Source organism: Ixodes scapularis, unplaced genomic scaffold, assembly GCF_016920785.2.
Source record: "Ixodes scapularis isolate PalLabHiFi unplaced genomic scaffold, ASM1692078v2 PGA_scaffold0__279_contigs__length_252992795, whole genome shotgun sequence".
Classification (NCBI taxonomy): Eukaryota; Metazoa; Arthropoda; class Arachnida; order Ixodida; family Ixodidae; genus Ixodes; species Ixodes scapularis.
This window is the reverse complement of record NW_024609835.1, coordinates 9164558-9179340: the sequence shown is the minus strand read 5'-3', so window position 1 is coordinate 9179340 and position 14783 is coordinate 9164558. Positions and strand designations below refer to the sequence as shown.

The 14783-nt window shown below is 47.6% G+C and overlaps 1 protein-coding gene across 4 annotated transcripts in view; it reads left to right on the top strand.

The window, feature by feature from the left end:
- The first annotated feature begins 9112 nt into the window (after positions 1-9112).
- The window catches only part of LOC8054029 (glutamate-gated chloride channel), a 69076-nt gene continuing 63405 nt past the window's right edge, over positions 9113-14783 (top strand). For 2 of the 4 annotated variants that reach the window (XM_029975392.3, XM_040206297.2), the window contains exon 1: positions 9113-9305. The gene's annotated coding sequence lies outside the window, so the exon portion shown is untranslated. Of the gene's footprint in view, positions 9306-10835; positions 10888-14783 lie in introns of all 4 variants that reach the window. The other 2 variants (XM_029975388.3, XM_029975381.3) reach the window with 2 other exon arrangements.

The window sequence follows — 14783 nt, the reverse complement described above, 5'->3', positions numbered from 1 at the left end:
GCTTTTGTTATTTTGGTTTTTACGGAATAGTATTTACCTTTATTAACACTGTAAAAGTGTAATTGCATTAGTTAGCGCATTTTTCTTCATCAGTGAACGATGTTTAACTTCGCTATATATCAGGCCCAAACCTGTGTTTCGCAGCCGGTGTGTAAAAACAAGCGACGATTCTAAGCAAAATAACAATCGAAGGGAATATAGAATTTGTTCAAGGTTCCTCAGCATTCCGGCGACGCTTATATAATGCTGATATGTCAGTCCTAGGCACGTAATGACATGTTTACGGTTTTTTCCCTAGATTAATTGAAGATTTGAATCTGCTACCCGGTAACATACATTCCTTCATTACCTCCAGTCGAGTTTGTGTGTGCGGTTGGCAGTGAATGATCATATTTTACGGTATTTTATGTTTTTTTCTGTCTTATCTATTATTGAACTGTAATTCCCCCCTCCTTTCCTAATATAGTCCCGACGGGGCTGCAATATGAAAAAAATAAATGATAATAAAAATATGAAAATGACCCTGTCCTGCATCTTTACAAGCGGTTAAAAAACTCAAAACGTAAAGAATAAAGTACACGTGCTGTGAAAGGTGTCTCCCTTTATTATTTTTTATGCCGGGCTGCTTCTATCAGGTACGTCTTCTCAAAGATTTCGAGCGTATGGGTGATGTTTCGAACGTAGAACAAGCATCTTCGCATCAAGCAGATGGCATAAATCCGTACTTACTTATTGAAAATCGGACTATATTACGTGGCCTTAAATTTGTTTTTGATCGTGCATGCACAGGGAGTTATTGATCCAGTCTTACTACCTAGTTCTTGCCATCTTTCTTCGTTTTCCAGATTTCCTTCGTTCGTTTGGCACGTATATCCTCAGACTGAAAAGCGCTGACGTCGTGTTCGCGCGAAGTGTTTGACAGTGCACATAGATACATGTACGAAGCCGTTTTAGCGCCGTTTTAGTGCAATAAATTTTAAAGAAAAATCCCCGTAACTGACCAATTACCTTGTCTGCGTGACTGAGAAATGTTCCAAGCTACCTAATTATTCGGGATATTTGCTCTTATAATCTAGCGCAGGGAGAAAATCCCCTGGCTTTTCTCCCATAGAAATCCATTACCGGAGATCAATTTTCGACTGGTTGCTGTCTGCTTCAATTTGCGACAGCACACTGGCACCAGTTGAACCTCTAGCGTGCATTATAATAACTCTATGGTTATTGAATGATAACTACCACAATGAATGCCGACGCCCAAGTGTACTGTCCTTGGCCATGACTGTCAACAATGTTCGAACCTGTCCAAGACAAAGGCAATGGCAACATAACATACCAATGCTTGACTTGTGTATCGTCAAGCAAGATGATCGGATCCTCCAGGACATCTGCTGCCAACTTAAAGAAACATGTGCAGGTAAGGCTTATTTATATTTCTTTTATGCTCGGCAACTCTAGGGAGTTCTGCACTCTGTATCTAGGTTAATGGTTTGTTATTTTGCATTCATGTCACGTATCGTTTTCGCCAGTTTTAGCTTTTCAAACGAAGTGCGTTTTTAACGTTGCTCTTGCGGGAGTGGTGTTGCCTGGACTGTGTATACTTTCCTTTCACTTTTGAAGCGGCAGGTTCTTCTGAATAACGTCAGTTGTTACCGAATTAATTTACTTACTACCAAATCTACTCAAATATGGGGAATACGAAGCGTAGCAGAGAACATCCGTGCACCGAAAAGTTTGCACGAAATAACGAGATTAACATTTTGCTAAAATGAAGTGATATTGCCTTTGTCAATGGTTCAGAGGAAGTGTCTGATTGAAACTTGCTGATCCCGAGCGGTATTTATTTTATGAATAGTTAATTTCGCAGAAACCGGTACATTAATTTTTATTTTGTGCGGTGCGTCATTTTGACCGGTGTTCAATAATAAATAGCCTGTATAAGTAGAGCAGTCATCCTGTAACAACATTTCTTACTGTTCTTTCAAAGAGCTCATCTTCACAAGCTTGAGGAGTATGAAAACCCAATGAAAAGAAGAGGAGGGTGGGGGGTGGGGGGGGAGGGGGGGGAAGGGAGCGTCTCGGTGAGGAGACATCCTCAGCTAAAGAACCTCAAAAACAGCCGCACTTGTAGTTCTCAGGAAAGCAGCCTGTCTCTGAACAGAAGCTGGACCAACTCGTCACGACGTTCGTTGTGGAGGGCCTGCACGCATTCTCCATTGTCGAAGAAAATGCCCTTAAAGATCTTGTGAAATGTCTCGCACCAGGCAGGAAAACTCTCTCTCAGCGAATGTTTACCGCTGGCATTGACGCACGTTTTGAAGACATGATGCAGAATCTTTCGCTGGAATTGATCAGCATGGATCACGTCGCTGTTTCTGCCGACCTTTGGTCAACCTTTTATAGGTGCGTTTTATTTCATAGTGTATTATTATTGCAGCGAGTGTATGACGCATATAATCTGTTATTGATATGTTGTTACAGGAGCTTCATTGGCGTTGTCGCCTTGTTGTTGAATCCATGCACTACTGAGAGAAAAACAGCTGCGCTCGCACTCCGGCGTGTAGTCTTTCGCGCGACGTACGACAAGCTGGCGGAGGTACTGTCTTCGGTGTTTGAAGAGTACAACATCCAGGGCAAAGTAACCCTTGTGGTTACGGCCAATGGTTCGAACTTCGTAAAGACATTCAGGCGAATCTTTAAAAGCTGATCGCCTGATAATAGAAAGTTATGCTATTCCTTACTTTGTTTACATTGGTATTCGCATTTTAACTTCTTTTTTCTGTTTTACATTTCAGGGTCTTTGGCAAAAATGACACCAACGAAACAAGACGAAAGTGAGGCGCGACCATTAGAACTCACAAACATCCTTGACGCTTCTGATGAATTTGACTGTGTACATCCTCCGCATGTTAGGTGCGCTGTGCACACATCGAACTTGGTGGCGACCGCGGATGCCGCTGCTGCTGAGTTTGACGCCCAGTACCCTCGTATTGAGAAATCCGCGTTTAAAAAGTGCGCAGCGTTATGGAGCAAGCAGGGGCAATCGAACGTCGCAGCTGACTTAATCAAGAGCCATTGTTCAACGACTGAACACAAAATGGACCTCCCTCCACGACGCCAGGAAACACCTCCTCAAGTGGCACGAGAAAGGAAAGGACCTGGACCGGCTGCTCTGCAACCTTAAACGGCAGTTTTTGAATCGGCAAGCAGAGTACAAGCTTATGAAATAATACTGCAATGTAAGTGATGCATCTTTCATGGATCACTAAATTCTGAGGAATGTGCGTGATAAGGGAAGCATATCGCTGGTATTACAATTTGTTTTCATTTTGGTCACTTATTTTAAAATACACTTTAGTACCTCTGAAAATAGACGCTGAGGAACTTTACCTAGATATCAAGGGATCTGAATTAATTGCATCTTCTTCGACATCCATTTTGATCAAGGTCGTTGCGCAGATTAGAAACAAAGGTAACGTCAGCGTTCGCGTAGGACTCTTGTTTAGCAAGTGAATCACCTATCGAACTCGGATTTCCATCCGAACTTGCCAGAAACGTATAATCTGAGCCCCGTTCGCGACCGAGCTAGATGACGTAGAAACGCAGTGCCCGAGCCTTGCTGTTTAGGTGATGCTGCGCAAACATCCTAAAAACTTCTTTCTTTCTTCCTTTTTTTTTTGTGCCAGGCGTTTTTTTTTTTTTAGAATATGGTGTCAATACTAAACCCACAATAGCCATAAAGCATTGCGTTTCATAGAGCGTGTTACTTTTATTTGTCAATATGTGCCTTATATGTCCTAGAAATTCGGAAATATCGAAAGTGGTAGCACTCCTGAAAACTCGATCGTCGACTTGCGGTTTTACGGCCGAAAAAACCCTCTTCCGAGCAGAAAGTGTATTGTCTAGGTAGTTGGTCTCACTATACTGCATCTTTGCTAATGTTGGTATTTTATTAGCATTTTGTATATCTTCCTCAGTTGGGAAATAATACATTCCTCCACTATTCATCACAGAAAATGTAAGGAAGCCCCTCTCCTGTGCGCTGGACGTCCTTCAGCGACAGGAGTTCATAGGTTATCTGCTTCCTACCCTCGCCATCCTTGAAAAACGGAGCATGTACGAGGCCATGAAAGAACTTGCGTATTGCGGTCCCCTCGCAAATATGGCTCTCGCCGGCACTGAGAAGAGGTAAGCAAGACCAAAATTTGCGTTTCAAAATGTTTAATATCTAATTAATTGTCCGGAATTATAGGTTTGGACACCTGAAACGAAAAAGAGAGCTGGTGATCAGCAGTGACTTAATTCCAAGGTTCAACCTCTCACGCATTGAATATGGGTCTGTGCTTGACCAAGCTACAACTACCTCAAGACAGAGCTAGCTTCGGTGACCCCAACAGCCGTGACAGATGTTGCCGTCTCCTCAACACCAGAAGATTTCTTCTCATACGGAAAGCAAACCATTCAGCCCGAAGCAGAGGACGAATTGTCGCGGTACCTGCTGGTACCAGTCGACCACCCTCTGTCGAAGATGAGGAGCTTCGAGAGATTGCATCGCCTTTTTCTCAAGTACAACACGGCAGTATATACCTTCAAGTGCTTCGGTGGAAAGATTGTTTAGCGATGCCAACGAGAGAAAGAAATGACTTTATTTGAGTCAAATAAAGACCTTAGAAATGCTTCTCCGCTAAGCCGACAATAACCAGCTGATCGACGTGAGCCGCCGAGGTCAGCCACACCCGCCAGCGTGGAGGAGGGTTGGGGCAGTGGGTAGATCGGATGGCTGTGGGGCAAGAACGGGAGGTGCTCAAAGTTTGCGTAGGGATAGGGGCAATCTGGGCAGGGGGCATCTGATCTGAAATGATAGAGACAAAGTCGGGCGGGGGTAATGAGTATGTTAAACTGGATGGCTCTCAGTCTGTGTGTTTTTGTGAGGTAGTAGGCTGGGGGTTTGGTGTAGACAATGTCCGCATGGAGTGTCGGAGCTGTGCGTAGTGTTGTTTCAGGGTCTTCTTGTAGAAATGTGTCCCGTCCGCCGTGGGCGGGAAAGACCATGGGATTACCGGCGCCTGTATAAGAGTCTCGCAGGCAAGTTGATGAGCCAACTCATTACCAGCAATCCATGTGTGGCCTGGCACCCGCACCACCACGACCGAGGCAGGGGGAAAGTTGTGAAGGGGCGGAGGAGAGGTTGTGCGCCAATCCTCGGGAAGGCGGCACACGCGAATCGCTCGAATCGCTTCCATGGAATCAGTGCAAATGCGGTACCGGGGAGCAGGCGGAAGGGAGGTAAGTTCTTGAGTCGGTAAGCAGAAGATCACAAAAAAACATGCCTGAGGTGGTTGCTGCGAACGCGATAGAACAGCACACGACAAAACAGCACGCGTCAAAACAGCACAGTCAAAACAGCACGCGTCAAAGCAGCACCGCGTCAAAACAGCACAGCGACAAAACAGAACGCGTCAAAACAGCACGAGGCAAAACAACACGCGACAAAATAGCACGCGTCAGAACAGCGCAGTCAAAACAGCACGCGTCAAAGCAGCACCGCGTCAAAACAGCACTGCGACAAAACAGAACGCGTCAAAACAGCACGAGGCAAAACAGCACGCCGCAAAACAGCACGACGTCAAAAGAGCGGAGTGACAGAGGAGTACGCCGCCAAAACAGCACACCAACGAAACAGCACGCACGTAAACGTAGGCTGATTTTTTTTTTTTCTTTTTCGCTGTAGGACACATTATTAGCAGTACGCGGCTAAATGAAGCACTTGCGGCTAACGTTTTGAGCATAACATGTGCATTGACGTTACATTTTATTATTTACCGTTTAGAGGAGTTCATATTATTACCTTCACCTTTATAGACGCTTTCAGGCAGCTGTGCATGGGCGCCGCCATAACTGACTTTCGGTTTTTGTTTCCTCTTATTGCGTTCGTTTCACTTCATTTCCCCAGCAGGGCAGGTTATAGCCACTTTAGGTGCTATTCTGTCCTTCTCCCCAGCATAGGCCCTTGTGGAGGCTCGTGAACGCCCACTTTAGTGGCTCGGCATCTCGGTAAGACAAGAGAAGCTCTGCAATGGCGGCTCAATTTGGCGCGTGTTTAAAGCGTCTATATGTTATAACCTACTTCTAGGCCAACGCGCTGCCTACAAACATACAAACACACGAGGTGTGGGCACTGCGCGTGTGCAGGAACGCGTGAAGCATCTGCGCATACGCCCTGCTAATAGCACCGCAGCGGCGTGACGTCACGGCTGCGAGTGGGTGTATAGCTTTTCGTGCATCTTCAATAATAGAAAACCTTTCCCCCGCTAGCCAATTAAGCTAAATTTGCTGCGGTCTTTTAGAGCGCAGCTCTTAGGGGCCCGTTTCCGGCTTGAGCGCCGTCGGCGTCGGCGTAACCGCGAGGTCACGTGACCCCCCGTGACCCTCCCAGGTCACGTGACCCCCTGAGGTCACGTGACCCCCTGAAGTCACGTGACCCCCTAAGGTCACGTGACCCCCTCAGGTCACGTGTCCCCCCCTCAGGTCACGTGTCCCCCCTCAGGTCGCTTGACCCACCTCAGATAACGTAACCTCCTGAGGCCACGTGACCCCCTCAGGCCACGTGACCCCACTGGGGCCACGTGACCCCCCCGAGGTCACGTGACCCCCACAGGTCACGTGACCCCTCAGGCCACGTGACCCCCTGAAGTCACGTGACCCCCTAAAGTCACGTGACCCCCTCAGGTCACGTGTCCCCCTTCAGGTCACTTGACCCTCTTCAGATCACGTAACCCCCTGAGGCCACGTGACCCCTCAGGCCACGTGACCCCACTGAGGCCACATAACCCCCTGAGGTCATGTGACCCCCTGAGGTCACGTGACCCCCTTGGGGACACGTGACCCCCGAGTTCACGTGACCCCCCTGACGTCACGCGAGTCCCCTTAGGTCACGTGACCTCAAGGAGTCACCTATCCCTCAGTATGCTTCCATCTTCCTCCTCAAGAGCTGCGCTCTAACCGGCGTTACAGGGAATTGTAAACGACTTCCATATTTTAATGACGGATTGATTGTTAATCCGTTAACGTTTTATATCGATATATAAATACGGCACCTTATTTACCCAACGAAAAAATTAAGTTTAAAAAAAAATCATGAGCCCTTCCAGCCTGTGAAGGTGAATGACCAGCGAACCTGTTTTAGGACACGACACAGACGTGACACGGGATTTTGAACAAAGGTATACGAACACATTTATTGTCTCGACCAACGGTCATCGTGACGAAGGGTACCCACACACATGTCGAGGACTAACGCCGCCCCGAGGAGCCGGAGGATACTAGATGCACGCGACGGGACCGCCACTCGGCGGAAGGAAAAGAAACTAGGCACGCAAGAACTTGGAACGACGACAGAGAGAAGGCGGTGCGCTTTCCTCCTCCTTCCCGCTAATTTTTCCGCTAAATTCGTCGGGGAAATTTTTGCGATGAATTCGGCGGGAAAATTTTTCTGCTCGATTTGATGGGGAAATGTTTCTTCTAAATATGGCGGGGAAATTTTCCCCCTAAATTTGGCGGGAAAACGTTTCCGCTAAATTTGGCCGAGAAATGTTTCCGCTAAGTTTGGCGGGAAGATGTTCCCGCTAATTTTGGGAGGGGGATTTTTTCGCTAAATTTGGCGGGGAAGTTTTTCCGCTAAATTTAGGGGGGAGAATTGAGTTTTTGTTGACGCACACGAAAAATCCATGGAACCCTAGCTATAAACAGCTTCGCTGTAAAATGGGCCTTTTTTAGAGTCTGGTCACGATCGTGGCGCGCCCTCGCGGGAATCGCTCGAAACAGTTTTGGGGGCTCCGGGACCGTTGCTCCGTCGTCCGCGCCAGCGCCCGCGTGTCTCCCGCTCCGTGTGTTTACGTGTGTTCCCTCGTTCACTATTTCGTCTTTCTGAACGTGTTTTTCTGTCATCTATTGGTGTGCATATTTTATTCGAAATGACTGAGGACGAGCCTGGAGGACAAACGGAAGCTACTTTCTACGATATGGACGCTGTCGAAGCCGCTGTCTGTAGCCTGTCTTAGTTTAGCGTCTGATTTACACGCGCTCTCATGGAAATGATAGGTGAGGTGAAGGTATGCGATACAGTCGCGATCGTTGACAGCGTTGTGCTCGCGTTAGCGCCGGCTTCCATATCATGAATAACGTAATCCGGCCGTGAGACGGTCAAGTTCGTATAAATGCTTAGCAGACGCGCCAGATTACACCCGGAATTACCGACCTTCTGTTGTCTTACCGAGATATCAAGCCACTGAAGCGGGTTTTGACGAGCCTTTACAAAGGTCAATGTTGGGGAGAAGGACACAGTCGGATCTAAAATGGCAGTAACCTGTCCTGCTGTGGTAATGATGGAGCGAAGTGGTCAAAATAAGAGGAAACAAAAACTGAAGGTCGGTTATGGAGGCCCCCATACACAGCTGCTGCAAAGTGTCTGTATGAAGCAAGATACAGTTATGGGACTGTGACAGTCCATCGGTTCAGCATCGGCACCAAGGAAGACGGCAAAGATACTTGTAGGAAGGAACTCGACGGCACGAGAACAAACAGAACCTTCACCAAAGCTTGGAGCCGATCGCACTATCTCTTCCGATGATCGACTCTAAGCACTCCTCCGTGTTGTGTATACATACACTGCATCCGTGCGACCCTGTTTAGTCTCGGGCCAGCTGTTTCAGCCACACGCGCGTTCTATCGCCTGCTCAACAAACGATTGTATACTTGTCGCGAATGTCACCTCCTTATCGCTTTACATCGACTGTGTTGTATCACACATACCGTTTTTCGTTTGCTACTCGGTGGGCGACCCTGCGGCTCCCTTTAGATAAAACACGCCAGTCCCGGGAACGACACGGTGTGCGATATTCAGCTCCTTGAGTGTTCAGGCCGGGTGCTAATCCCCGACCGCAGACGACGAGCGATTGGCGCGCCAAGCTAATCACTGTCCTTGCGTTTCGATGTCGACGACCTGCGCTTCTTATCGCGGTGAGCATCAAACACACACCCCGACTCCCGTAAAGACGCTGACAAAAGGTGCACACGAAGATGCTCGCTGCAGCGTGCGATGCGGCGGTATGTGAAGGGTTCGATAAGTCCTTTTATCGACTCCCTCTCGTCATAAGAAGGCTGTACCAGGGCTCGCGGCTTATTGAAGGCGTTATCACATGCAATATACTAACGTAAGACAGTCTCACCTACGGACACCATCCGAGCGAATGCGGAAAGGCTGGAGCCTGGATTTTCCTTCTTGCTTCACGGAACAGAACTTTCCTTCGGTACGTATAAATCATTCTAATGTTTTCAATGCGCCGCCTAGAGCACACGGTGTATAGGGGGTATTCACTGGACGCCATATTTGAGGGCGATGTTTAGAGCGCATGGCCAGAACGAGCTCTCATTCATAGGCTGCTAAGACCAGCCATCTTGATGGTGCGGAATGCCAATTGCAGAAGAACTGAGAAAGCTCGCCGTCAGCGCGCGCTCAGCAGTCGGGAACACAGCTATGGCCACCAGCGAATACTCTCTATAGACCTTTCAAAAAAAAGAGCGTGCGGCCGTTGCCACTTTGAGTGTTCGTGCGTATGGCGCGTACTTTCACGGCCGTTCGATTATGACTCTTTGCTCGCTTTCCGAAATGACGAAAACGCGCGTGCTGTGCTGTGCAGATCGCACGCTGGACTGTGCCATTTCGTAAACATCGGAAAGGTCTATAAGCGCGCAACAGACGCACCCTCGACCCTGTACATTTTTGGGTTGCCCACAGACACAGGGTATGCAACCGCCAAGGGCATGGGCGAAAAGGTTTAGAGACGGACGTCGTGCGTGAGTTTGTTCCGAATGTTTATCTTCACCGTGTTACAGTTTCCGAAAATCTACGGTTGTCGGACTATCACTGCGTCGTCGACGGGTACACAGATAATTTTAATAATCATATACACGAACTCAATTCATTTTATTTGCTCCCATAATACAAAATGGGCGATGGGGGCAGGAGAAAAAGCTGCCGAATTGCAGCTTGACGAAGCCCCTGCCCCCTACAGGGAGATCGGTCAGCGGGATACAATTACATCATTTGAAACAAAACAAAAAAGAGCACTTATGCACCACCCCGAAAACTATGTTATTAGGAGGATAATATTTCACGCAATTTATTCTTATTTAAATTTTCGATGCAGACACCTTCTCTTTGAAAAAATTCAATGCTATTGGAAGTGTGTGCTGAATCATCTGAAGACCGTAATTAATACTTGGACGTGGTACTCTCAAGGTTCCGGCGCTGCGCATATCGTATGCAATATTTTTGTTAGTTAATTTGGAAATTTGCCGTAGTAGATGATAAGAAAATTTAAGTGATGCCATGTACATAGTTGCTAGCTTATATTTAAAATATTTTTTGATTTTCATTACTTTATGTTTAGAAAAAAGAGGTTCAGTATGTGCGCAATAAGACTCATTAGTTACGATGCGAATTGCTTTTTACTGCAGCAAAAACAATCTATTAACGTTAGTACTTGTCGTAGTTCCCCAAACTAGATGACAGTATGACATAAGATGATTAAATAATGCATTATAAATTAAAAGTTTTACACGAGCTGGTAATATATAGCGGTGCTTATATAGAATACCTACGATTTTGAACATGCAAGTCTCATAATATATATTCGTGAAAAATCACTCCTAATCTTTTAACACTAATTACAAACTTAACCTCCGAGGAATTCATCATTAATTTTTGTGGTGGCCTTACACACTGTACATTCCGGTTTGAAGGTAATTGCATTTGTTTTACTTTCATTAATTTTCAGAAAACTGGAGACAGTCCACCAACTAAGTTTTTCAAGGCATATATTTGCATCGGTAATTAAACTATTAATGACTTTTCCAGAAAAAACTCCTCTCTGTTACGTCACGGCGCGTTTGGTGGCGCGTCGGGCGCACTTCCAGTCTGGGGCTGTGGGCGGAAGTCACCATGCGGGACGTGCATTTCTGTGTTGTTTTGAAAGAAACCAGACAAAAACCTGCACTGTCGTCCAAACGCCGCGACGGGGGCTGTATTAAATGTGTCGGAAAAGGTTTGAAGGTAAATTTTCATGTGCCCGGTTCGTAAGAGAACGTGGATAGGTGCCGCGAAAAAGGGAAACCAGACTCCGTCGGACCACGACTGCTTGAGCGGGAAGCATTTGGGGTTGACTTCACGGATACTTGTGGTCGTCATATTTATTTTTGCTCCCAGATAAACGTGGGAAAACCGCAAAGTTATACGGGCCACCTGCGGACTATGTTCAGTGCGCGCGTCGTCAAGTTCAAATGGCCGCCTAATCGTTCGAACTCCCTGCAGGGGGCACCTGTGAAAGCAGGTGTTTGGAGAGTGGCGTCTCCACGGACCCCGAGCTCCGCAGGGGGCGCCTGCACCTTAGGTGCTAGGTGCTTGGTGAGTAGCGTCGCCACGGACCCTAGCCACGTGGGCCACCATACCCGCACGCAGGGGGCGCACCTACTTGAGTAGGTGCTTGGTGAGTGGCGTCACTACGAACCCCGAGCCATGTGGGTTCGCCCACCCACGTCTGGCTGTGCGTGGCTTAACCCGTGTCCGGGGAAAAGGGGATCCTGGTGGTTGAGCTGAGCCCGGGGTATGTTTGGACCCTTCGAAGCCCCCCGGACGAGGCAATACACCGCCTCGGCCCCTGCTTCTCGTAGACGGGAGTCCTGGCTTGGTGTAACCAGGATGTTTCAGTCAGTCGCCTCTTCTACCCTCTTCTTCCTTCTTCTACTTTTTCTTTCATCTCTTTCTGTTTTTTTCTACACTCTCTTCCTCCCTTTTTCACGTTCTTAGGCGGCAAGGGCCAACCTTGAGTGGAAACAGGCCCTGTCCCTGCAACCTCACTATGGTATAGTGCCCAGGCAGCACTGGTCGAGTAATTGTGTCAGCCAAGCATTTCTTGTTATGGCACATTACCTACCCACTTGTTGGACTCCATGGTAGGCGGTGCACCCGGGCACTGAACTTTCTTTCCCTTCTTTATGAGTCTGCAAAACAAATTCTTCTTTGATCGGGCTTCGAAAAGAGTCCGCACCGAAGCACGTACACTTGATGTTCCAGTAGTAGTTACTCCGCAGTATCCAAAGTTTTTGGTGATGCACTCAGAAACTGAGAAACCACTAAGTAAATTGTCCCCTTTTCTTGTCGCGAAAACTCTAGAGGGTGTTGTGGGAAAGACTTTTCAGGCTAAGAAGATGACATCAGGCGACCTCCTCGTAGAGGTTCACACAAAGATCCAGAGTGATGCACTACTAGCATTGAACTCAGTTTCCGATTGCAAAGTCACCGTAACCCCCTACCGCACACTAAATTCAGTACAAGGCGTAATTTCTGAAAATGACTTGTTAGTAACTCCAGAAATGAAAATTGTAGAAGGCCTCTCCAGCCAGGGTGTGATCGGCGCACGGCGCATCACATTTCGACGTGACGGCGTGGAACACAAAACGAAACACATCGCACTGACCTTTGCAATGACCGCCCTTCCACAAGCTGTCAAGGCAGGTTACCTGCATTGCCGCGTTCGGCCATACGTACCGAACCCGCTGCGCTGCTTCAAGTGCCAGCGGTTCGGCCACGGCTCGCGGAGCTGTCCCGGATCTGACACGTGTGCGAGGTGCTCTAGCAAAGACCATCTCGCAGATCACTGTGAGAACGATCCAAAGTGCACTAATTGCAAAGGGAAGCACGCTGCACACTCTCGGTCTTGTTCTCTCTGGAAGCAAAAAAAAAAATACTTACATTCAAGGTCCAAGAGAACATTCCATACCACGAGGCAAAGAAGCGTGTCTTGCTTGCCTAACGTGGTTCATATGCAGAGGCTGTGCACAGGGGACCTGCACGGCCGATGGTGTCCATGGGGACGCGGACATCAGCGGATGACGTGCGTGTCTCGTCGGGGTCCCCCTCCACCTCGGGAGTGGTGCGGCAAGCACCACCTCCGAGCTCTAAGAAAGATGTGGGCGTGCCCACACCCAGTAAGGAGCAGGGCTTGGCAACCCTTGCTCCTCCCACTGCCCTGTTCCCCAAAGGACGGGGCCTGGCACCCCCCCTTCTGGTACCCAGAGGAACCCTGGCCTGCCAACCAAGCCAGTGGCATCCAAGGGTCAGCCATTGGCGACAACCACCGACGAGCCAATGGATCAAAGTGGGATCACGTCTGACGAAGACAGGCCCACGTCGGGGTCGGAGTGTTCCCTTCCTGGCACTGGTGGATCCACCAGTGAGCTGACGGGTGCCCACTAAAAAGAAAAACACTCCTCGTATGAAGATTGATTTTAAGACCTGAAAATATATTTCTTGTTTGTATTTAGGCTTGCCTTCATTATTACCCTTTTACCTTTTCATACTTCACTCTTTTAAATTATGGCCTGCATTATGCAGTGGAAGTGCAGAGGTCTTTTCTGTAATTTAGATGACGTGAGGCTCTTGTTGCAGAAGCATGAACCTTCTGCATTTCCTGCAAAAAACTTACCTCAAACCTCCCAACAGAAATTTTCTTAGTTCATATCAAGTCTACAAGAAGGACCACGTGACTACCTCTGGCGCTTCCGGTGGAGTTGCTATTGTTGTAGACAGTGGCACTCCTGCCTGTGTGGTCCCCCTAGACACGCCTCTGGGGGCCGTTTAGGTGAGGTTGCTACAGCAACGCTTCATTACAATTTGCTCCATTTACATTCCCTCTTCATTTGCCCTGGAACTCGCCCAACTTGAAACTTTAGTTGATCAGCTACCTGAACCTTTTATTTTAATAGGTGATTTTAATGCACACAGCCCCGTCTGGGGCACTGTCCGAACTGACACTCAAGGTTCTGTTGTGGCGCGGTTTTTATCTGTCAGAGAAGTGTGTGTACTAAATACAAGAGAGCCAACATATTTTAGTTATGATATATCACTCTTTTTCATGCATTGACCTCACTATTTGTTCCACTGCACTTTTTACAGATTTTATTTGGAATGCATTGGATAACCCTTACGGAAGCGACCATTCTCCGGTGTATCTTACTCCCTTAGAAGTCCTGCCCAGGCTGCCTTGCCGTTCCCCCCGTTGGAAGATCTCTTTAGCATATTGGGACTTTTTTCAGTCAAATATTCCTTCTTCCATAGATCTTTCGCAAGCGACCTCCATGGACGAAGGAAATGATCTCATAACAACAGCAATAGTTGAGGCAGCCCGTCTGTTCATCCCACAGGCATCCGGCAAGCTTCCGAGACGTCCAAAATCATGGTGGGATAATGAGTGTAAAGAATCCCGAAGCCGCTAAAAACTGTTTTTGGGCAAGATTTAGGAGGTATCCTACTTCCAGAAACCTCTTAGCATTTAAGCAATTACGTGCAAAAGTCCGCTATATTAGGAAACGGGAAAAAAAGAGATTTTTTTGCTCGTATGCGTCTTCCATTAATAGTTTCACGCCAGCGAAGGTTTTCTGGGATAGAGTAGGTAGAATAAATGGCGACTACCATCCTTTCTCAATCCCCTTGCTGTTAGATGAGAAGGGAGAAACATTTTCATCATTATATGAACAAGCCAACGCACTGTGTAGGCACTTTGCACGAGTCCAAGTGGGAGAGAATTCCAATTCGTAGGTCAGAGGATTGCACTGAAGAATATAATTGTCCTTTTTCCCTTGTCGAGCTTCGTCGAGCTCTTGCTGCTGCAAAGCCTACATCCCCTGGGCTTGATGCAATTCACCCTAGCATGCTTTCTCATTTACCT